At 36.1% G+C, this 27,209-nt stretch overlaps 1 protein-coding gene across 5 annotated transcripts in view; it reads right to left on the reverse strand.

Moving 5' to 3' along the window:
• Window positions 1–27,209, reverse strand: part of LOC123506449 (ankyrin repeat and IBR domain-containing protein 1-like) — a 95,893-nt gene that overhangs the window by 27,700 nt on the left and 40,984 nt on the right. The gene's annotated exons all lie outside the window — the stretch shown is intronic.

Consider the following 27,209-nt stretch of genomic DNA (forward strand, 5'->3'; position numbering starts at 1 on the left):
GTGTGTGTGTGTGTGTGTACATATTTTACTAATGTGGTTCTGTTTCCACTCTCTATCCAAATGCTCCTTTCTTCCTTGTTCAAGCAAGCTGTCCTTACTAATACCACTTTCACAAAAATACAATACTTCTTTACAATAACCTTCCACTTTCCAAACAATCTTCCTCTCCTATTAGCATTTTCAGTTTCACTCATTCACATTCTTGACAAACTTTTCACTCTTCAATCTCTCAGTATGGCCAAAACTTCTTAGTATGTTTTATTTTCATGTATTTTACTAATTCACCTTTCCCTCCACATGCATTAGTATTCATACCGTTACTCTCATTCATTGCCTCATCTTTCCACCTAGGCACTCCAAAATATTTCTCTTAGGGCTGGAGCACATGAGCGACTCTGTGGCACCACGTCATGGCAGGGATGTCGCTCTCCATGAGTTTCCATTGTTTAGAAACTGTCTGGCACACGTGTGTCTGTAGCAAATCCCCACCATAGTGTGGCAAGGCTGTGTCGAGGACCCACACACGAGTGGCTGTGGCTGAGCTATGGGCAGTCAATCACATACCAAACAGTCGTTAAATCCTACCACAAAGTGGCACCACAAAGTCACTCCTGTGCTCCCAGCCTTATACTACTCATTTCTACATCATGCACTCTTGGCTGCTGTGATCTATTTTGCATTTAAGTCTCTGGACATCTTGGTCTACAAGAAACATCTGTAAGGTGTCCTTGTAACTCTAACAGAATACTAAAAAGTGGCTACATTAAGCAATCCTTGATAAACATAACACTATTTGTGGCTGTCCACTGAAAAAGGCTTCCTTGCAACATGAGTAATCATATGTAACAAAAAAAACATTTCTCCATGAATCACTTTATGACAGACTCATATTGTTTAACGTTATGCACTGTAACCATAAAATTACACAACATTTGTCTTTTGATAACAATCAATATCATCTTGCAAACTTCTCTGGCTTTTTCTGTTTGTTTTCAACGAGGAAAAGAGTTTGTCTTGACACTGATTGACACTATTTTACCCACTACTTTTAATTTCCCAATTTGTTTTGTGCTACAATGAGCCTGTACAATGAATGGATACAGGTGACAGTCTCTTGGATCAAGTATGGTTTCCAATCCATGTTCCAATAAATAATAAGACTATCAGCATTCAGTTTATGAGAAATTTTAAATTATACCATGTATTCAATATACTAAACTGTAAGTGAGAAATCCCATGGTGTTAAATATATATATATATATATATATATATATATATATATATATATATATATATATATATATATATATATATATATATATATATATATATATATATATATATATATATATATATATATATATATATATATATATATATATATATATATATATATATATATATATATATATAAACACTTCCTTTTTCAGATAAATTTGTTTCTTAACAAAATTTTTAACTCATAATTGCTTTGGTTACATACCATAATTTGATTCTCGAACAAAGTTACTTAACTTAAATGTCAAATGACAAAGCAAAAGCTGCTATTTATTACAAATTTATAGTTTCTTGAAATATTTCCTTCATTTTTACATATTTGGAGGACAGACATGGTGTGCAAGGCAGTAATTCAATCTTCAAATAGGTAAATGCGAAACTGTTGAAGAGCCTCTAAGTAAAAAGTTTTTTGGCTAGCTCAGGAAGTAATACTAACTCTTGAGTCACCTGTGGCTCTCTTGTCAACCCCACAATGCCATAAATACTGCACATCTGCATTTTCCGAGGAGCTTTTCCAACCAGCAAGATGTCTCAATTGCATTTTCACACAAGCTATTCCCACCAGCAAGATGTCAGTGTTATGATCATATAAATATATATATATATATATATATATATATATATATATATATATATATATATATATATATATATATATATATATATATATATATATATATATATATATATATATATATATATATATATATATATATATATATATATATATATATATATATATATATATATATATATATATATATATATATATATATATATATATATATATATATATATATATATATATATATATATATATATATATATATATATATATATATATATATATATATATATATATATATATATATATATATATATATATATATATATATATATATATATATATATATATATATATATATATATATATATATATATATATATATATATATATATATATATATATATATATATATATATATATATATAGATGAAGCAGGGATACCAGTGGTGGAAGCCATTTATTTGATATTCCGCCTTACACAAAAATAAAGTTCACCACTGATATCCCCGCTTCTACCTCGTTTACAAGTTCCACTATCAATATATATATATATATATATATATATATATATATATATATATATATATATATATATATATATATATATATATACAGTCAACCCTCGGCTATCGCGACTTCGGCTATCGCATTTTATTGCTATCGCGCACCCATGAAAAGCTGCTAAAATTTCATTATCGCGATCTCAGATGCCTGCTATCGCACGCCCAGCCATGAAGTCATGGAATATCTGAGCACTCATTGGCCAAAACCGCGTTTCCGCCAAGATCAATTCAGCTATCGCGTTTTCGGCTATGGCGCGGCTATTTCGGCCCCAATTGGGCGCAATAGCCGAGTGTTAAGTGTGTGTATATATATATATATATATATATATATATATATATATATATATATATATATATATATATATATATATATATATACGCAATTTATCAACTGACAAATATAGTGTGGAGGGATAAAGACTTGTTTACTACAACATAAACTGCCTCCCACAGTTGACCCAAATTCATGACCTCTTTATAGACTGAACCTACAATACTAATAATCTACATACTGAAAAGAGCATAATGATGTCAGCATGCAATATCTTTTCAGACAGGAACTCAGAAACAATCTTGGAACTGGGTAAAATAGTGAAAGCAGGCAGAGCGTGTTAGTTTAGCCTATAGACAGAAACAATGAGAAGTTTGGGTGATGCATGTTAGACATTTTGATAAAGAAAGGAGATCAGTGTATAGACCAAAGAAAATCTGAGATGAGATCATGAGGAACTTTCAAAGTAAGGGTCTTGAAATCTACGCTTTATGTGATTATATACAGCTTGGCAAACTTCTGTAATTAAGACTAGGCTTCTCCATAGGAATATGAAACTTGTACAGTAAAGCCTTCATAAGTCAGCATTCTATAAGTTGGAATTTTATGTTAGCTAGAAAGAAGCCAAATATTCAAGGAACCAAATTCATAGCTTAAAGGAAAAAAAAACTGTTTGAAAGGGTAAAAGCTATTAAACCTGCTGACCTACCAGAATCAGAAGTTGTAGCTCTTATTAGCAGCATGTTCTCAGAGCAAGGTGCAAGGGGAGGCTCTAGAGAAGGGGTTCTCAACCTTTTTCTCATTAAGAATCCCCTGTGTTAAAACACTATCTACCGAAACCTCCAGTAATTTGACATCAAACAGAATGTTAACCCCTTCCCGTGGAGGATCTATATATAGATATTTCAAAATTGGGACTTTTTGTCAAATCATCTGTATATAGACGTTTGTTTTTATTTTATACAAACAATTCCTTAGAAGTAACAAAATTCATAAAATAAATAATTATTTGGCATCTCAAATACCCAAACACTGGTCAACATGGCCTGTCAAGGCTAGCCACCACCTGTGCTTTGTTGATGGTGGATGTACTACGCACTTAAGCTAATACTAGAAATTTCTGCATTTTTTCCACTTTGTTTTTATTATTAGCCTATCAAGTCAAGGAGAAAGAACTGTAACACATACTAGCAATGTTGCCTAAAAATGAATAGGTACAAAACAAGTACAGTAAGTCCTCGTTATAAAGTACGTACATATGCGTTCCTGAAAACCTTACCGCAAATTGAAATTAACGTATATCGAACCCATTATAACATGTAATAATAGGGAATGCGTTCCAGCACGTCAAAAGTCACTCCTTCAGAAATGAAAATACATGATAATAGTCATAAAAAAAAATGTAAAGTACTGCACAAAAGAAATAAACAAGATGTTTTTATTTACCTTTCACTCGCCATGTATTTACCTTTCACTTGCCATGTATTCTATCAGATGATGTCCCTCCCGAGGCTAAGGGACAGTAGGGATTTCAGGCCTTACTCATCTTCGGCTGAGTGGGCAGATGAAGATAAGACGTCGTCATCTGCACTGTCAGAAGCATATGTGGAAGGGCCAACAGTAGCAGGGTCAGCACGTTTCACTGGTTTGAAGAAAGAGGATATGGAGGAAGGGCCAGCTGTAGAACTGTTGGCAGCGGCTTGAAGAATGAGTAGATGGAGGACTGTTTGTTTTTTCGTCATAGATTTCTTGATAAATATTGACACTTTTCTCTACATCATGAGCCACTTTGCTACTCCTGGCAGGATTTAGGTCACGTTCCTTCAAGGTTTCCAGAGCTTTTTTGATACTACCGAGACATTCTCTGAGAGTTTTGATGCCCAGGCCACACAGAGGTTCTTCTTCCTTGTCTCCCTCTTTCTCTGTTTCCTGTGATGCCTTGTCTAACTCTATAAGTTCATTATTTGAGAGAGGTTCAGCATGGCTTTCCAAAAGATCTTGAACATCATCATTATCAACTTCATCGAAGCCAGCACTATGACACAGATTTACTATGTCATTTTTTATTGCACCAATGTCGTCCTCAGTGAAGCCTGGGAAGTCATGCGCGCATTCTGGCCACACTTTATTCCACGCCAAGTTCACGGTAGATGTCTTCACTTCGTCCCAAGATGACTTGATGTTATCTAAGGCGTGCTTGATGTTATACGACTTCCACCATTCTCTGATAGTTGGCTTGTCAGGCCCATCTGTGCCCTTTATCAGTTGCTGCATGGTTCGCCTCTGGTAGTAGGCTTTTAATGTTTGCCATAATTATTATGAATATATTTGTGCTTACAAAAGACCCTTTAATATTCCATTTATTCATCTAATTAGTAATGCATGTAAGTAATATGTAATGCAGTTAAAAAAAAAAAAGGGGGAGGGGAAGAGATAACAGGCTCCAAGAGTGGTCAAGTCAGTCAGTACTGTGAGTGACGGGGAGGCGTGGCGTGGATGACGTCATCACCCCTGCTCCCCCACGCTGCCCTCTCAGATGACATGAGCGGATACTGTATCTGTGAATTTTTCTTACCATACAGTATATCGAATCAAGTGTAGTAATTTCCAAATACCGTAACTGTGGATTTACCGGATAAAGAACTACCGTATAACGAGGACTTACTGTACATACCTACATATGTGAAAAACACAAAGGAAAGTCAAAGCAAATTACATCTAGATCACAAGTCCTGGATGTGAGTAACTCCAAACATTCATACAAATATATTATCACCAATCAAACACAAATAACACCTATATAGATTCAATTGTTTGTTCAGTTTTGCAGCAGAGTCTATATATAGATGTCAATCTAGAATAGCCATTTTCTGGGAAACTATATGGATGTATGGATGGAGGTCGTTAGAGTCTATATACAAATAACTTTTCATTTGGTAGTACACTCATCTGCCCTGCTGCCACACGTGGTTAATTTAGTGACTGGCACTAACTCAATATGCAATGGTACTGCAAAGGATATTATCAGATCATCCATCTAAGTATCCCTGGAATTTATCTTATGAACCCCTGAGAGTTTACAAACCCCAGATTGAGAAACTCTGCTCTAGAGGGATTAATAAGTGAAACTGAACACCCTGAGCTTGCATTATAAGTTTTTTTTTTATAATGATACTTTCACATGTTAGAACTTTGCAGAAGTATGCACAGGTTGAGGCTATTATTCCAACTTATGGAGGTTTTGTTTTACTATAGATCAAAATAATGCTGGTGGTGATGATGATAATAATACTAAAAGCTTCTTCTATTTACAATATGTTGGATCCAGATGAGAATCACAATGCAAGCTGCACAGATCATTATCATATTTACAAACAAATCAGACTTGATTTACCTGATCCAAACAAAAAATGTATATTAACCAACATCCAATATGGCAATACCATATGACTACCTTCACTCTGTGATATAATATATATATATATATATATATATATATATATATATATATATATATATATATATATATATATATATATATATATATATATATATATATATATATATATATATATATATATATATATATATATATATATATATATATATATATATATATATATATATATATATATATATATATATATATATATATATATATATATATATATATATATATATATATATATATATATATATATATATATATATATATATATATATATATATATATATATATATATATATATATATATATATATATATATATATATATATATATATATATATATATATATATATATATATATATATATATATATATATATATATATATATATATATATATATATATATATATATATATATATATATATATATATATATATATATATATATATATATATATATATATATATATATATATATATATATATATATATATATATATATATATTATTCATTTTGTACAGTATTTTTTACATTTTGACGGCGCGTCGTCAACTAAAACCGGACGAACGCACCCTTGTGCGAAAACACAAAATACGCTGTACAAAAAGAATAATGCAGACCTCGCTGTTGACTTCAATAGTACATGCATTCAAAATGGTCTACTCCCAAAATATATATATATATATATATATATATATATATATATATATATATATATATATATATATATATATATATACAGTAGAGTCCCGGGTTACGTCGGTCTCAAGTTATGTCAAACTCGTAGTTACGTCAGTCCGCTATAAGGCAATTTAAGATTAAAAAAATTGAAAATTTATAAATCGTAAAGTGCGGGATTTATTGTTATTGTTGGTGGTTGCCCGTCGCACCGCCCGCCTCACGCTTGAATACAATAACACCCTGCCTCAGTTGCACCACACCGTCGCCCCTGGCAAGAGTGTTATCCTACTTCTGCGTTTACTGACTCAAGTTCTTAGTATCTTGCTCAATGGCACCAAAGAGAAAACTTCTTAGTGACAGCAGTGATGCTAAGAAAATGAAAAAGAGGACATAATTAGAAGACATGAGAAGGGAGGCAGCAGCTGTGTGTGAGGGAGGGAAGAAGAAAATGGGAAGCCCGTTACCATGACAACGGGGAGGTTGACGACCTTGAGGGCTCGCACACCCATCACAACAATAACAACTCCGGAGCCTTCGCCTGGGCCACACGACACTCGTAGGTGACTTGCACCATTTGCGCCTGTCTGCTGATTCCTATTGCCCTTTCCTATTGCATTTCCTGCCCCGTTGACCACGCTTCTACTCCCACCGCACTGCACTACGCTCCCAGCTGTCCGCTCTGGGCGTCACAACATTCGACCTGCCCACTCTCCTGGCGGCCTCAGGCGTCCACCCCTCTCGGCAACCTGCAGTCCTTCGCGTTCGTGGCCCTAATCAACAACAAAAACAAGCTTGTGTTTCATATTCCTACATAGTTGTAAATAATATAACAATATAACCTTTAACTCGAGTTACATACAAAATCGACATGTCATGCTTCAGGAACGTAACTCTGACGTAAACCGAGACCTTACTGTATATATATATATATATATATATATATATATATATATATATATATATATATATATATATATATATATATATATATATATATATATATATATATATATATATATATATATATATACAGGCAACCCCCTCTTAACGAAGGTTCACACAACGAAATTTCGCTAAAACGAAGGTTTTATTTTACTACCATCTGCTCGTTTAACGAACATTAAACTCGCTTTAACGAAGTCTTATCCAGGTAATTTTTTCCAAATTTGAAAGGGCCCGCACTATCATGCAAGCCGACATGCTTTAGAATACACCAGCGCCTCTCATGGACAACACGTGCACCACTCACTGCCCCTGTTCAAAACAATGACAGCATCAGCAGCAGCTCGTCTTCCCTCGTTCAATTTACCACCAAACCCCCTGCAATGTCGCCTAGCGTTGCCAAGAAGACCAGGAAGTCTCTTACTCTCGAAGTGAAGCTGGATATTATTCACAGACATGAGAGAGGCGAGAAAACTGATAGCATTGCTCTCCACCATCTTGACTCCATCTACTGTCTCTACTATTTTCAAGTCAGCAAACTTTATTAAGAAGGCTGGTGAGACTGTATCTTCCTTGCAAGCTAAAAGAACCACCTGGACTCGTGACTACAATGGATAAAATGGAAAGCCTTGTGGAAATGTGGTACATAAGTTTTGTATGTGATACAATGATGCGTCCTTTGTTTACATTCCACAGGTTGCCGGTTAGTGTCTTTCCCGTTTCACTCTCCCTCCCTTCATAAATTTAAGATCAACATCATTATAAAGTTACGTACATACATATATTAGTGTACATTATAATGACTTAACCCTTTGGGCCAGATGTTAAAAAAGCCCGCCTGTATGATATACGGGTGGTAGTGCCGCGCGCCCAAGCACGGAAAACTCGTGCAAGCTTGTCATACTTGTTGTCTTTGTGTATTATGCTGCTATTTTTAGTCACTATATCGCCTTCAAAGAGGAAAGTGGACGCTTCTTCTTAGAGAGAGAGAGAGAGAGAGAGAGAGAGAGAGAGAGAGAGAGAGAGAGAGAGAGAGAGAGAGAGAGAGAGAGAGAGAGAGAGTGAGCATTTGCTAATATTTTAGACACAAACGGGACACATGTAGCTTATCTTTCGAGAGGAAGAGGGAGAGGAGGGAAGGAGAGGGAAACGAAGAAGGAGAGAGAGAGAGAGAGAGAGAGAGAGAGAGAGAGAGAGAGAGAGAGAGAGAGAGAGAGAGAGAGAGAGAGAGAGAGAGATTAGAAAATTTGTGTTTTTGTATGTGTGTGTGTGTGTGCATACGGAAAAGAGCTATGCTCGTGTTGTCCCGTCTCCATATCTATTAATGTCCAGCTTTTCTTAAAATCATGAATATTCCTTGCGTTGACCACTTCCACGTCTAAACTATTCCATGCTTCCACCCTTCTATGAGGAAGCTATATTTTTCACATCTCTCCTATAAGTGGCCATTTTAGTTTTTTCCCATGCCCTCTCGACATTCTTTCATTCCACATACACAGATCTTCCCTATCCATTTTTCCATGCCAATCATCACTCTGTATATTGCTATCAGGTCTCCCCTTTCTCTTCTGTTTTCCAGGGTTGGAAGTTGCATTCTTTTCAGTCTGTCTTCATAAGTCAAATCTCTTAAGTCAGGCACCATTTTGTTGCAGCCCTCTGTACTTTCTCTAGTTTCCTTATGTGTTTCTTTAAGTTCGGAGCCCACTGTATTGTTGCATATTCAAGCCTCGGTCTTATCATTGCAGTAATTATTTTCTTCATCATTTCTTCATCTAAATATCTGAACGCCACTCTTATGTTCCTCAATAAGTTCAATACTTCTCCAATTATTTTGTTTATATGTCTCTCTGGCGATAGGTCATTGGTAATTGTCACCCCAAGGTCTTTTTCTTCATGACTGGTTTTATGTCTTCATTTCCTATCTTGTACATACTCCTGATTCTTCTTTCACTCTTGCCAAACTCTATTTTCTTGCATTTTGTCGTGTTGAACTCCATTTGCCATGTACAGCTCCATTTCCATATTCTGTCCAAGTCTTCCTGGAGTAGTTCGCAATCTTTGTCACATCTCACTTTTCTTAACAATTTTGCATCGTCTGCAAATAGGCTCACATAACTGGACACCCCATCCACCATGTCATTTATGTAGACTGCGAACATTACTGGTGCCAACACTGATCCCTGTGGAACTCCACTCTCCACCAATCCCCATTCTGATGGTCTGTCCTTAATTATTGTTCTCATTTCTCTTCCTACCAAAAGTCTTCCATCCATTTTAGTAAACTGCCATGCACTCCTCCTACCATTTCAAGTTTCCAGATCAGTCTCTGGTGTGGTACCTTATCAAAGGCCTTTTTTAAATCCAGATATATTCCATCAGCCCAACCATCTCTTTCCTGTATTACATCTATCACCCTCGAATAGTAACATATCAGGTTTGTCGTGCATGAACGCCCTTTCTAAAACCAAATTGACACTCACAAAGTATGTCATTTTTCTCCAAGAAGTCTGTCCATCTATTCTTCACCACCCTCTCACACATCTTAGCTACCACACTTGTAAGTGACACTGGTCTATAGTTCAATGGGTCTCTCTTGTTACCTGATTTATAGATTGGGACAATGTTAGCTCTTTTCCAGTCTTGGGGCACTACACCTTCCCTTAATGAGGCATCAATTACTTCACAAACTTTTTCTGCCAATTGCTCCCTGCATTCTCTTAAAATCCATCCTGATACCCCATCAGGTCCCACAGCTTTTCTCACTTCTAAACTCCCCATCATGTTCTTGATCTCCTCCACAGTTACTTGAAACTCCTTCATAATCCCTTTCTGTTCCATTACCAGTGGTTTGTCAAAAGCAGTCTCCTTTGTGAATACCTTCCGAAAGCATCCATTCATAGCCTCTGCCATTTCCTGGGATCTTCACTGCATACTCCATTTACTTCTAAACTTTCAATACTTTCTCTATTTTTGATGTTGTTGTTCACATGTCTGTAAAAAGCCTTGGTTGGTCTTTACATTTATCAATTATATCCTTTTCTTGTTTCTTTCTTTCTTCTCTTCTAATCAACACATATTCATTTCTTGCTCTTTTGTAACTTTCCCACTGCTTAATCCGTCTTTTCCTTCTCCACCTCTTCCATGCATCCTCTTTTCTTGTTCTAGCCTTTTCACATCTATCGTTAAACCAGTCCTGCTTTCCAACTTCTCTATGTTGTCTTATTGGTACAAATTTTTCTCACCTTCTTTGTATATTTTTATAAATTCCTTCCACTTTTCATTTGCTCCTTAGCACTCTTGAATTTCATCCAATTTGTCTCTTGAAAGAATTTCTTTAGGTTTCCAAAATCTGTCTTGGCATAATTCCATCTTCCCACTTTATATTCTTCATTTCTTCTAGATTTCTCTTCATCTATCACCTTGAACTCCAAAACTGCATGATCACTCTTTGCTAAAGGGCACTCCACCCTCATCTCCTCAATGACCATTGGCTCTGTACTAAAGACCAAGTCCAGTCTTGACGATGCTCCCTCTCCTCCAAACCTAGTATCTTCTTTGACCCACTGAGTTAACACATTTTCCATTGCCAGTGTCAATAGTGTATTTCCCCATGTTGTCTCTGATCCTTCCATTGACCAGTCCTCCCAACACACCTCTTTACAATTAAAATCTCCCATCATTATAGTTCGTTCACAGCCACCCAACATTTCTTCCAGACATGTTCCTGTATCACTTATCATTTCTTCATATTCCTGTACTGACCATGCATTTGTCTTAGGTGGTACGTACACCACTATGTAGTGCCTCTTTTTTCCTTCATTAGTTTCTGCTCTGATCTTTAGCACTTCTGCCTTTCCCATACCTTTTTTCACTTGATCCACCTTTATATCTTTTTTAACCAGCAACATCACTCCTCCTCCCATCTTACCTACTCTATTTCTTTTCCAAACATTATATTTCCTTCTCCAACCATCATCAGGTCTTCTCCCTCTCTCAGTTTTGTTTCAGTAAGACCCACAATATCTGGGTTCTTGTCCCTCAAGTAATCGTTGAGTTCTAAAATCCCGATATCACTCCATTTATGTTGGAATACATTACATTTCGCTCATATGTAAGTTTCTTTAGTCCTTTCTTGCTGTACTTTTCTGGGTTATGAACCACTTCCTCAGTCTCATATCCAAGATTCTCCAGAAAAACTCTTTCTTCTCTTCTTCTGTCCTCTCTTCATTTTTTTCAAAGCCTCCTTTCTCAACTCATTTAACATTTCTCTTTCCTTTTCACCGAGATCTCTTCTCAACCAAATCTTCCTTGTTGTTTCCTGCTGGGCTAGCCTCCATGACTTCTCCACCAATTCATCTACATCCTTTTGTGACTTAAGTTTGATTCTTATTGGCCTCATACCTTCTCTTGTGAACTTTCCAATTCTATGGAAGTCCTCTATTTCTTGTACTAGGTCTTTTCCTCCTCTTGCACCACATTAATGATATTATTTATCACCTTTTTATGTTTTTCTCTCTCCATTTTACTCGGTGTCTTATCCTCCTCCACACCAAATATCACCACACATCTCTTTTTGTCTACAGTTTCCCTCACCAATGTCTCATTTGACTTAATAACCTTCACCACTTTCTCAGCTATCTTCTCTTCTATGATCTGTTGATCTATAATTTCAGCAAGGCCCAAAGTTTTCTCCCTGACTCTTTGATTTCCTTTTCCAGACTTGCAACTTTGTAATTTACCTCCTTTCTTTCCACTTCCTGACTTTTTTTCCATTCAGCCTGCTTCTCCATCACTTTTCCTAGAGATTCTCCACATTTTTCGCAATTCACTTTAATTAGCTTAACTTCCTCTTTCAGTGCTGCATTTTCCTTCTTCATATCGGCACAGTCTCTCTTTACATTGTCATAACTCGTTTCCAGGCCCTCATACTTTTCAAACAGTTTTTCAATTTTACCTTCTAACTCCAGAATTTTCTTCACATAAGCGCTCTTCTCCATTATTCCTTGAAACCCTGTGAAGTCTGATTCCTCTTTCGAGTTCACGGCCGCCATGTTGCGCAGACGTAAACAAACCAGCTGATGGCTCAAACGCAGGCTACAGTTTATATTTACCTTCACTGGACATTATTTTGCTAATCAACAGTTAACATGACTATATGGAGACGGGACAAACATTACCAGCTCCTTTCCCACCTTGGTTACTCTTAGGTAACTGTAGAATTATAGATGATTGCTCTGGAGCTCAGCGACCACCTCCGCCATCGACGATGTCCCGTGTGTGTGTGTGTGTGTGTGTGTGTGTGTGTGTGTGTGTGTGTGTGTGTGTGTGTGTGTGTGTGTGTGTGTGTGTGTGTGTGTGTTGTATTTACCTAGTTGTAGTTTTACAGGGCCTGGGCTTTATGCTCGTGTGGTCCCGTCTCCATATCTACACTTATCCAATTTTTCTTTAAAACTATGTACACTCTTTGCTGATACCACTTCCTCACTCAAACTGTTCCAAGTCTCAACACATCTTTGCGGAAACTAAATTTTTAACATCTCTCAGACATCGTCCCTTCCTTAGTTTCTTACTATGCGATCTTGTGCTTCTAAAGTCATATTCTTCTCTCAGGATCAGTTTCTCATTATCCACTTCATCCATTCCGTTAATCAATTTATAAACTTGTATCAGATCCTCTCTCTCTTCTCTGCTCCAAGGTTGGTAGATCCATTGCCTTTAGTCTCTCCTCATATGCCATCCCTTTAAATTCTGGAACCATTCTTGTAGCCATTTTTGTAGTCTCTAATTTTCTTATGTGTTTCTTTTATGGGAGTCCACACAACTCCTGCATATTCCAATCTAGGTCTTATTTTAGTACTTATCAATTTCTTCATCATTTCCTTGTCCATATAGTGAAATGCTACTCCAATATTCCTTAGCAAATTATACGTCTCTCTGAAAATTCTATCAATATGGCTAACCGGTTGATTATTTTCTTCCATTGTCACTCCCAAGTCCTTTTCCTTTTTTACTTTTTCTAGTTCTACTCCATCTCCCATCTTATAGATTCCCACTGGTCGTCTTTCACTTTTTCCCATTTCCATGACATGGCTTTTGTCCACATTGAATTCCATCTCCCATTTTTTGCTCCATTTCCAGATCTTGTTTAAGTCTTCCTGTAGTATTTCACAATCCTCTTTTGTTTAATGACTCTGCACAGTTTCGCATCGTCCGCAAACAGATTTATGTAGCTGTTCACTCCCTCTGGCATGTCATTTATATATACGAGAAAAGTATTGGTGCCAATACTGACCCCTGTGGCACTGTTACTGTTCTCCACTTGGACTTCATATCTTTAACTATCGTCCTTATTTCTCTCCCCCTTAAGTAATTCTTCATCCATCTCAATGTGCTTCCTTTTAAGCCACCCTTCTCCTCTAACTTCCATAGTAATCTTTCATGTGGCACTTGCCTAGTTCTTCCACATTCTTTCAGTATTCTGCCTGAGACTTCATCCGGTCCCATTGCCTTTTCCTCATCCAATTCCGTCATCAACTTTTTATTTCAAGCTTGGTTACTTTAATCTCTTTCATATAGACAGTCTCTATTATTACCCTGTGGTCTTTCAAATTTGGATTCCTTAGTAAAGACCTCATGAAATTTACTATTTAACAGTTCTGCCATACTTTTGGGTCTTCCACCATTCCGTTCTCTCCTTTTAACCTTTCTATTGTTTCTTTTTGTCTTATTTTTCCATTTATGAATCTGTAGAACAATTTTGGTTGTTCCTTACATTTTCGACAATGTCCTTTTCATAGTTCTTTTCTTCTTCCTTTCTCACCTTAGCATATTCATTTCTTGCTGTTTTGAAGTTTTCCTTATTTTCTGGATTTCTGTTTCTTCTCCACCTTTTCCATGCTCCATCTCGTTTCTCCTTTGCCCTAGCACATCTTGCATTAAACCAATCTTTCTTTCCTTCTTCTTTAGGTCTATATTTCGGAACATATTCCTGACCCCAGTTTTGTATATTTCCAAAAATAAGTTATATTTCTCTTGAACCGTTAATGAGTTTTCCATCTCCTCCCAGTTTACGTTTTAAAATAGTTCTTGAGATTCTCAATATCAGCCTTTCTGTAATTTAATCGGTCTCCTTTGTATGATTCATCTCTATCTTCCTTTCCTTCTTCTATATCCATCTCTAATATTACATGGTCACTCTTTCCCAATGGGCACTTGTATCTTATATCATCGTTAATTGGTATATCCCTTGTAAAACTAGGTCTAATCTTGCCGGCTCATCGTTTCCTCTGAATCTTGTGTTTTCCTTTACTCTTTGGACCATCAAATTATCTATCATTAGGTTCAGGAATCTATCTCCCAGGCATCTTCCCCATACCACTTTCATAATTTTCCCAGTCTACCTCCTTACAGTTGAAATCTCCTATCAATATCACTTTTCTCCTTTCCTTAATGATTCTTGTAAGACTCCTTATTGTGTCATCTATCATGTCTCTATATTCTTGGTTAGTCCATGAGTTTGTTTTGGTGGCACATATGTTCCAATGATTGTTAACTCCTTTTTGTTAATATGCATCTTAACATACAGTATTTCTGATTTTCCTTCCCAAACTCCACTTGATTTACCACTATCTCCTTCCTTAACATCATCATGACTCCTCCTCCTCCTTTACCCACTCTCTCTCCTCCATATATTATACCTTTTATCTATGTCTATTTTTATTGCCTCATTTAACTTTGTTTCCACCAGGCATACAATATCTGGTTCTTCTTTCTTTATGTAATCTCTTAATTCTAATTTACTAGATAAAATCCCATCTATGTTTGTATACATCATTTTAATCTCTTGTTCTTATCATTTTAGTTAAACTTGCTCCATTCTTTTCTCTTCTTTCTCTTTTATATACCATTTCCTTATCCTGTCTCCTATAATTCTCCAAAAAAATGCCTTCTTCTCCTCTGACCTTTCATTATTTTTTCTCTTGCTTCTGCCACCAGTTCATTGTGTCTCTTCCTTTCCTCCTCGTTTCTATTTTTCTTTATATATATATCTTTGCAACCTTCTGTTTCTCTGAGTTTCGTTTTTCTATATAGTACTTCTTCTGCTGCTGCTTGTGATTTTAGTAATATCTTAATTGGTCTCACTGTTCCTTCTTGATATGGTCCCATTCTATGGATTTCTTCTACTTCCTCTTCTAAGTTCTGTCTATCCTCGTCATTCAGATGTTTTAGTAGGTCTTTTACTGATTTCATTTCGTCTTTTCCTTCTTGGTCTATATTTAACATTTTTTCTTTCAGTCCAAAAATAATTACACTCTTCTTTTTTCCATAATTTCTCTTACTAAATTTTCTTTTTCTTGAGGACTCCTATCATTTTGCTTGTCATATTTTCATCTCTTTCTTTTAACTGTTCTTGAAATACTTCTTGAAATGATTCCTTGTCTTTCTTATCTTGGATTCTCCATGCTTGTACTTCTTTTTTAATCACGTCTTGTACTCTTTCTTCTTCTTTGTTAACTAGATCTTTTAGCTTTTCTTTTTCTTTCTCGGCTTTACCGAGTCCTTCTTCCATCAATTTCTTATAGTTCGCTATTTGGACTTTTAATTCTTCATTTTCGGTTCTTAGCCTAGTTTCGTTTTCTTCCACTCTTTTTATCCTTTCTTTCAATTTCTGGAGCTCTTTATCCTGTTCTTCATTCTCTTTCATTCCCATACTCTCCTTTATCAATTTATCCAATTTACGTTCGATAGTTAAGACTCTATCAAATAGTGTGTGTGTGTGTGTGTGTGTGTGTGTGTGTGTGTGTGTGTGTGTGTGTGTGTGTGTGTGTTTTTCACAATGTTACTTATCTTCAGAGAGAGAGGAGATATGAAAGGAGAGAGAGAGAGAGAGAGAGAGAGAGAGAGAGAGAGAGAGAGAGAGAGAGAGAGAGAGAGAGAGAGAGAGAGAGAGAGAGAGAGAGAGAGAGAGAGAGAGAGAGAGAGAGAGAGAGAGAGAGAGAGAGAGAGAGAGAGAGAGAGAGAGAGAGAGAGAGAGAGAGAGAGAGAGAGAGAGAGAGAGAGAGAGAGAGAGAGAGAGAGAGAGATGGGAACAGTCTATGCCATTGGGTAATTTTAGACACAAGGCGGGATGCATGTAGCTTATCTTTAGTGATTGGTGGAGACAAGGATGGTGGGAGGAGCACTAGGATTTCAAGGACAGCATACGGCGTGTGTAGTTGGTATCCAACACATTATACGGGACAACTGAACTGAAGAAAGCTCAGAAAAGAAATATGACGTCTACGTAGGCGTCACCGTATTTGCTACTGGGGCTTCATGACGCCCACATAGGCGTCACCGTATTGAAGGGGTTAAATTGAACTGCCTAAATGTTTAACTTCATAATTTTTACTTTCATTAAACCTTTCACTGTAGTATGATGCACTCTCGCTTTGTTTACTCTCATAATTGTCATAATTGGTTCGCTTAACGAAGTTTAGCTTAACGAAGGTTTTTTTAGGAACATAATCCCTTCGTTAAGTGGGTGTTGCCTGTATATATATATATATATATATATATATATATATATATATATATATATATATATATATATATATATATATATATATACAGTAAAATTCCTTAAATCCAGAACCTTATAATCCAGAAATCCTTATAATCTGGAAAATTTGAAAGGCTGAGTTAAATATGTAAAAAGTAAGAAATAATAGTTATAAATATATAATAATAATAGCCGAAACCGAACATGTCATCACCGACATTGAGTTTAACACAAACTCATAAGACAATAATATTTAAAGGTATTATAAGTGGTGGTTTATTTTTCTGTAGGTGATGTGCGTGCATGCATGCGCGCATGTGTGTGTGTTGCGGCGTGTACGCTCGACACGGGTGACGTGATTGGCTGGCGTATGATATTGGAGGCCTTCCTTTCTTTTTGTTTCTCTTTATCAGACATCAATAAATGTTTTATGTTATGAAATGTGTTTTGTATTATACTTGAAATTATTTTATAAAGTGTGACATAAGTATTGTGGACTTTATACATATTATGTGGGGTACAGTACAGTACAATCACTCAAACTTCTCAGTATATGTGGATGGTGGAATAGCCTACGTAAAATAGTGAAATCACCTACACAAATACAACTTGACAAGTAGGAAAAGAGCAATCATCACATATGGGCTGCCATAATGGCTGGAAAGGCCCATGCCACTCCCCCCATAGTCTGGCAAATCTTCAAGAAAAAAAAAAAGCCTACATAAATCTTGTATGGTGTGGTGAGGAAGTACACAGTGGAATGGTGGTAGTAGCAATCCCTGTAAGATGTTATGACAGTACTAAAAAGAGATATAGCAAGTTGGGGTTAGTTTAGTGGGGTTTACATAGTACCCTCAAGATTTTAATCTTACTTTCAGCCTTACTATCTTACAATCCAGAAAATCCTAGAATCCGGAATGCCTGAAACCCCATGACTTCCGGATTTCAAGACTTTTACTGTATATATATATATATATATATATATATATATATATATATATATATATATATATATATATACATATACAGTGTTCCCTTGCTATTTCGTGGTTTGACTTTGGCGGCCTTACTGTTTCGCGAGTTTTATATATACTTGTAGATACGTTCTGTGGATTTTACACTATATCACAGGGTCTGTGGCGTCACTTACAAATACTGTACGTACAGTAATTCGGTAAGTTGGTGTGTAATAATGACGACAATGTATGTTACTATGTACGTAAAGCACTGTACATGTATTGTTCGTATACATATACAGTGTTCCCTTGCCACTTCGCGGTTCGCAATAAAAATGAAAAAACACAGCCATATCGGCAGCCATATTGCGGAAAAACACGTTTCATGTTGATGCGTGAGAGAGGTTTCCCAGCATGCCAAACAAAGAGATGAGTTGACTTAGAGGCTTTGTACATACACTCATACAAGGCGCGTTATTGGTTCCCAGCGCGAGATCGACCAATGAGAGCACGAGGGGATTTATCCTGTGAGCTGATTGGCTGCGCATCATCGCAGCCTCACCCAACATCTTCCCTTGTATCTCACCAGTCTCGCCAACGCTGTTGACTGTCTCGCATACTGTATCTTAGTGTTGTGCTACTTAAGTGCTGTGCCCCTGTGAAAGCTTCCTCTAGTGAGCCCAAGAGGAAGAGGAAGATGATGACCATCAGTGAAAAAGTGAAACTTTTGGATATGATCAAAGAGGGCAGAAGAGGGTGAGTGTTACGTATTGTATGAGAGAGAGAGAGAGAGAGAGAGAGAGAGAGAGAGAGAGAGAGAGAGAGAGAGAGAGAGAGAGAGAGAGAGAGAGAGAGAGAGAGAGAGAGAGAGAGAGAGAGAGAGAGAGAGAGAGAGAGAGAGAGAGAGAGAGAGAGAGAGAGAGAGAGAGAGAGAGAGAGAGAGAGAGAGAGAGTAAATGTATAATTACTGTATAAGGTTTTATAATTAAATAGATTTAGGTAAAATACTGTATATGTAAAGTATAAATACTGTTTACATATTTCAAATATTCTGGTACCCACATACACATACACAAAAATTTGTAGGAGGGGGGGGCAAATCCTACTTCGCAGTTTTTCATCTTTCAGGGGCAGTTTCTGGTATCCATTAACCATGATAAACGAGGGATCACTGTATATATATATATATATATATATATATATATATATATATATATATATATATATATATATATATATATATATATATATATATATATATATATATATATATATATATATATATATATATATATATATATATATATATATATATATATATATATATATACACTTAACCCTCAGCTATCGCGCCAATTGAAATAGCGCTATAGCCAAAAACACGATAGCCGAACTGATCTTGGCGGGAAGGCGGTTTTGGCTAATGAGCTCTCAGATATCCCATAACGTCATGGCTCGGCGCGCGATAGCAGGCATCTGAGGTCGCGATAATGAAATTTTAGCAGCTTTTCATGGGTGCGTGATAGCAATAAAACGCGATAGCGGAAGTAGTGATAGCCGAGGGTTGACTGTATATATATATATATATATATATATATATATATATATATATATATATATATATATATATATATACACAGTAAGGCCCCGCATTTGGCGAATCTCAGCTTGGAGAAATTCACATTTGGCAGTAGGGTGGCCACGGACCACCAAGTGCACGCTTGGCAATTTGAATTCAAACTTGGCGGTACCCCGGTGGCCGCACGGCAAACCACACGGCTCCCTGGTGACGTCAGACCTCTCTCTAAACCTATCAGAATGCAGTGTGAGAGTCCTCTTCAGCCATCTTGTTTGTGCTACCATCTGTTCTGCTAGCGTGGGAATGAATTCTGGCGATTTACTGCCAACATGGCCTCTACCAACGCAACAGGTGGTACCGGTGGTGGTAAGGACAATGGTGATGGCGGCAAGGATGAAAGTGGGTGAAGAAAACGGGTGGAAAAACGGGAATACAGACAAGGAAAGCATTACAAATCGTATGGAGTGAGTGAAAGGAGAAAATTATCAGGATGATAGACGAAAGAAGCAGAAACTATGACATAGAACACTCTATTTAAGGTTAGTTACAGCCTTTATATCATGTCTTATTAGCTCTATTTATTGTTTATTGGTCTGTTTTGTACATGTGTTATATGTGAAGGCAAAAGATTTTATTTCAGCTTGAAAGATGGTATTTTAGGGGTCAAAAGAGGGACTTTGGCAATGACCAAAGACTGATTGAGGCATTTTTTAGGCATTTTATATGATACAAAGAACTCGTGCTTAGCGAAATTCGCATTTGGCAGTAGTTTCACCAGACTAATTAATTTGCCAAGTGCGGGGGCTTACTGTATATACAGGTAACTCTTGATTTACGTGTGTTTAATTTACGCGTTTTTGTTAATATGCGACCAAAAAAATATTATAATGAATTAAATTTGCACGATCGGTTTGCTTATACATGATTTGGCCCAGCCACATTTTCCAACTGAACGCCAGACGCAATTTCAAACTGCGTGCCAGAGAGTTCCGCAGCTGGCCAATAACTGGGAGCTCCGCTGCTCCTTCCTCTTCCCACGCCTCATTTGTAGCCTGCCAGCACCAAGTACAGACGCAATCTCTTCAATCTGCCTACAATTCAAAATTTTTTTTACTACTAGTGTTTACTTTTATACTGTGGGTTATTTTTGATAAGTGGATTTTTGATAAGTGGAAAAGCTCAGAGGAAGATGGTGACTGACTGTGGTGTGAGTGGCGAAGGCAGTGACGCAGTGAGTGTTGTTACTTGTTACTTGTTACTTGGGGTGTTTGTTCAAGGCTCCGCTCCACTGCGAGGCAGTGCTCAGCAGAGCCTCCCTCAAAAGCAACCAGAATCTATAATTTTCTTTGATTTCCATGCCGTTAAAATCATAAACTTCCTTGAACAAATATGTCTTCAATTTCTTTTTGAAGATATCGATCCTGGCACAACCTTTGATATCACTCGGCAGTTTATTGCAAATCCTTGGTGCGCATCTTGCAAATGCTCAACATTCGATGTCAAGGTTATTTCTTGGTTCATGTAGTCTGTATTGGTCTGCATCATGTCTCAGCTCCATCGTAGTGTCATGGTGGAATGTTTCCAGTAAGTTCCTCAAGTACTCAGGTTTTCCAGACTGTAATGCCTGATGAGTCATAACACTAATCTTGTACTCAATTCGTACTTTAATTGGCAGCCAATGCAGATCTATCAATACAGGTGTTATCCTCTCACGAGGAGAGACGCCTGTAATCAGTCTGGCAGCTCTGTTCATGAAAAGCTGTAAGTCTTTTAAGAGATACTTAGGCAGTCCATAATACAGAGAATTGCAGTAATCCAGTTTGCTTATCACATGATTATGAACCAGCATCTTCGTAGTTTTCTCATCCAAGTACTTTCTGACAAAACTTATATTTTTCAGATGGTATCTTGCCATCTTAACCACCTGCCGTATTTGATCTTTCATAGATAAATGACAGTCCAATAATACTCCCAGATCCTTCACTGTATCACGAACACCCAAACTGTTACCATCAATATATAATGTGGACATATCAATCCTCTTTAAGTCCTTATTCTTACCCACTATCAAACATTCAGTCTTGTTTTGATTAAGTTTCAACTGCTTGGATTCCATCCATCTACCAACATCATCCATAATAAGTTTTATCTTTCTTTCAACATTATCTACATTGTTCACGTTTAAGGTATTCTTTGACTTGTTGTTTACTCTTATTATTTTTGCTTTCTCTTATTATTTCTTGCTTTTCCCTTTACTTTAAATACAGTTCTAGTATTTAGAATGGTAAATAATAAAAATATGTTAATTTAGCCAAATGAATACGAGTATTTTGTAGGATATATATATATATATATATATATATATATATATATATATATATATATATATATATATATATATATATATATATATATATTCATTCCAGATGGCCATTTGAGTATTAAAAAGTTTGACTATTGATACCTATAAATCAGGTAATTCATTACAGCCATTGCCAAACCCAAGTTTAGAAAAAAGCAGTGGTTAAATTTTGCAGTCGCCACTAACACTGGCGCACAGAAGCAGGGTTAGCCTGTCTTTCAGGGGCTTGTGCCCTGGCAAACACTTCTCATCCTTTGTTATATAGATCATGTTTGGTAGTTTTTTTTTTTTTTTCAAAACAGGCCAGTTTTATCATAATCAACCCCTAAAACTCAGGGATGTTGGGATTTGTAGCTCATGCTAACTCGGGAGGTTTGGCGAGAAACACACAAAATGGCCTGTATTCACATACTGATTACATTTGGAAATTCAATAAACGAGTTAGAACAAATGTTGTTCTGCCCACAAGCAACTCTTCTTTGCAACGCAAAAAACCAGAAGTCTCTAGATGCTATGGTTACCAAAATATCACAAGTTGAATGAGGTGGTTTCATCGATGTACGTGGCCTTGCGTCCGATCAGGTCCAGTGGCCTTGGCTAGAGCAATAGAAAACAGGCCCCTTCTATCTCCTCTCTCTCTCTCTCTCTCTCTCTCTCTCTCTCTCTCTCTCTCTCTCTCTCTCTCTCTCAATCAATCAAAATGTTCGCAAAGTGATCTAATTTGTATATTTTTTGCAAAAACATATAAAATACATACAATAGGAGTTGCTGGTGGTGGTGGTGGAATGATCTCCCCCTTGGTGGTTGAACCTCCTATATCCGTATCAGAGCCCAGAACATCACTATCTTCGCTCTCTATTATTGTAGAAACTGTTAATTCCAAACCCCTTCTGATACCACTCTCATTCAAAAGTGGTTTCCCTGCAACATGGCGAGAGACCCGAGGTGTAGAAGTAAGGCGTGGGAGAGGTGGCGGAATTGGACACTGTGAAATCACTGTCACTCCCACCATCTATGGTGGGAGTTGATGACACAGTGATGTATAGCATTATGTTTATTCCTGACTTGGGGGCTCGCTGTGCCTCACAACAAAATGAATTCCAGTTCTATTCTTAAAATTCACAAACCACCCTTTACTTGCTTTAAAATTATTGGAGTCAGATGTAGTATCAGAAATAAGATCTCGATCCAGCAGCCTGGCCTCTGACAAAGAACCACCAGCCATCTGCCTTTGGTTTATCCAATCAACAATTTATCTATTTCTTCACTTAAATTGCCTTTTTACACCAATAGCCACATCAGCTCTTTTAATGAGCTTTTCTTCTTCAGTATTGTGGCTACTGTAGATTTAGCCATACAGTACTCAGCTGCAAGATCAGTTATTCTTCCTTTTTTCTCATATTTATCAAAAATCTCTTTTTTTCCTTTCGATGGTTGTCACTACATTCTTTCTTGTAGGCTTATTCTCACCACTAACAAGCCTCTTCGGTGCCATTGTAAGCTTCTAAATGGGAAAAAAATAAATATATAAATAAAATTGCAGAGAAAAAGCACAGGACAATGATATTCTTACAACAGCGAAGGATAAATTGGCTGCGGTGGACTGGTGGGGTGCGTGGGGCTGTGGGAAGGGAGAGACCCTTTGTTTACAGCCACGTGGATGGACGTTCGACTTGTAGGTATTTTTTTGAGTATTAAGTCGAACTTTTGCGTTCAACTATTGAAAAGTTCGACTATTTAGATGTTCGAGTATTGAGTCTCCACTGTATATATATATATATATATATATATATATATATATATATATATATATATATATATATATATATATATATATATATATATATATATATATATATATATATATATATATATATATATATATATATATATATATATATATATATATATATATATATATATATATATATATATATATATATATATATATATATATATATATATATATATATATATATATATATATATATATATATATATATATATATATATATATATATATATATATATATATATATATATATATATATATATATATATATATATATATATATATATATATATATATATATATATATATATATATATATATATATACCGTATTTAACAGCTTGCAAGACGCTGCATCTTGGAAGACGCACCCTAATTTTTTAAAGAAATTTCTAAGAAAAAAAAAGTCACTCATACAAGAACGCATTCACCATATACCCGACCACTGAACACAAATACATAAGAAGCAAGGAGCCTGCAAGACACTATTGTTTCACCACTCATTACAAATTTGCTGGAACACTCACCACAAATTTAAAACTATGTAAATAAAAACACCATAGGTAAATACATATACACAATGAAACAGTCCATCTCTTCTTGTTTTAGTGGCGGGCGTCGGCATGTTTTGGACATGTTGTTTACATTTCAGAATCACTTGTCCTATCACCCAAACCTAACACGTCAGTGCTGCAGTTTGTATTTATTTTATTTTGCAGTCGTGCTTCACAGGCTTTATCAATGTGAATACAATTCACAAGTAGAGTTTTGACGACTCTTGCTTGAATGAGTAAGCCACTTGGATGTTCTATTAATAAAGGTATAAAGGCACCTGGCACAATGTGTGTGCGTTCGTGTGCATATATGTGTGTGTTGCAATGAGATGAGGGAGCAGCCCGTTTTCTCCACACGCTGAGTAGGGTGCAGGAAGGATTATGGTATTGGAAATACTTGTAACACCTAAGTACTGAGTTTACATAATATAAAAGGCTGAATTAAATAGTACTTAAGCTAACATCATAATGTAATGACTCAACATACAAATCCAGGTCGCTATCTGTCAAGTGTCCAAGCTCACTTGAGGTTGGATGCTGCCTTACAATACAACATTCATCTTGGAAGACACACTAGTATTTTTCAGGGTATTTTTTAGGAAAAAAAGTGCGTCTTGTAAGCCGTAAAATATGGTATATATATATATATATATATATATATATATATATATATATATATATATATATATATATATATATACAGGTAACTCTCGATTAACGCAATAAATGTGTTCCAAGAGGCATCACATATATCAAAATTCGCATAAAACAAACTTGTAATTCTCATAAGAAATAACAGGAGGGATGCGGGATGTGGTCCAAAACAATGCGTACAAAATATTCTATTTATTTGGCTAAATCAACATGTTTTTATTTTTTTCCATTCTAAATACTAGAAGTGTATTTAAAGTAAAGGGAAAAGCAAGAAATAATAAGAAAAAGCAAAATATAATAAGAGTAAACAACAAAACAAAGAATACGTAAACACAACACTCACTGCGTCACTGCCTTCACCACTCACACCACAGTCAGTCACCATCTTTCTCTGAGCTTTTCCACTTTATCAAAAATCCACTTATCAAAAATAACCCCACAGTATAAAAGTAAACACTAGTAAGAAAATAAATGCAGGACGCCAATGTCTTCACCCCTCACAAGCACTCGCCATCGCTGTCCACTCTCTAGCACTCAGTTTGAAAATGTGGTTGGGCCAAATCACGTATAAGCAAACCAATTGCACAAATTTAATTGACTATAATATTTTTTTGGTTGCGTATTAATAAAAACGCGTAAATTAAACACGTGTAAATCAAGAGTTACCTGTATGTATATATATATATATATATATATATATATATATATATATATATATATATATATATATATATATATATATATATATATATAGGATATTTTCTTAGGCAGACGAGGTTGAAAGCTATATTCTCCTTTGTTTAACTTTTTGTGTACGGTTTCTATGTGCCGTACTGTTTTTCTGTCATTTCTACACCATCTGGAAGAAAATGACAGAAAAACAGTACGGCACATAGAAACCGTACACAAAAAGTTAAACAAAGGAGAATGCTCTATAGCTTTCAACCTGCTGCCTAAGAAAATATATATACAGGCAACCCCGTTTAACGAAGGGTTACGTTCTAAAAACACTTCGTTAAGCGAAACTTCATTAAGCGAACCGATTGTAACAAGTTTAACCCCTGATTTGAACTTCCATTGAGAGTAAGCAAAGTGACAGTGCATCATAGTACAGTAAAAGGTTTAATGAAAGTAAAAATTATGAAGTTAAACATTTAGGTAGTTTAGTTTAAGTCATCATAATGTACACTAATGTATGTATGTACGTAACTTTATAATGTTGATAATCTTAACTTTATGAAGGGAGGGAGAGTGAAACGGGAAATACACTAACCGGCAACCTGTGGAATGTAAACGAAGTGCGCATCATGGTACTGCATACAAAACTTATGTACCATATTTCCACAAGGCTTTCCATTTTATCCATTGTAGAGTCACGAGTTCTGGTGGTTCTTTTAGCTTGCAAGGAAGATGAGGTCTCACTAGCCTTCTTAATGGAGTCTCTTGACTTGAAAATAGTAGACAGTAGATGGAGTCAAGCCATGGTGGGAAGCAATGTTATTAGTTTTCTGGCCTTTCTCTTGTCTGTGAATAATACCCAGCTTCACTTCGAGAGTAAGACACTTCCTGGTCTTCTTAGGAACGTTAGGCCACATTGCAGGGGGGTTTTAGTGGTAAGTTGAACTAAGGAAGATGAGCTGCTGGTGACGCTGTTATGTTTTGACTGGGCAGTGAGTGGTGCGTGTGATCTTGATCTTGATCTTGATGCTACAGGTGACACAGAATTTCTTCTGAGTCAGGCCTTTGTATCGGCAGAGCCTGGGTTGTCAACGAGAGGCTTGATCTTGATCTTTATTCTACAGGTGTCTCAGGATTTCTCCTGAGGCAGGCCTTAGTACCAGCAGCTCCTGATGTATTTAAAAGCCTATCAGCTTGCATGATACAGTAGGGCTTTCAAATTTGGAAAAAAAATTACCTGGATAAAACTTCGTTAAAGCGAGTTTGGTGTTCGTTAAACGAGCAGATGGTAGTAAAATGAAACCTTCGTTATAGCGAAATTTCGTTGTGTGAACCTTCGTT

This window comes from Portunus trituberculatus, chromosome 20, assembly GCF_017591435.1.
Source record: "Portunus trituberculatus isolate SZX2019 chromosome 20, ASM1759143v1, whole genome shotgun sequence".
In the NCBI taxonomy this organism is placed as follows: Eukaryota; Metazoa; Arthropoda; class Malacostraca; order Decapoda; family Portunidae; genus Portunus; species Portunus trituberculatus.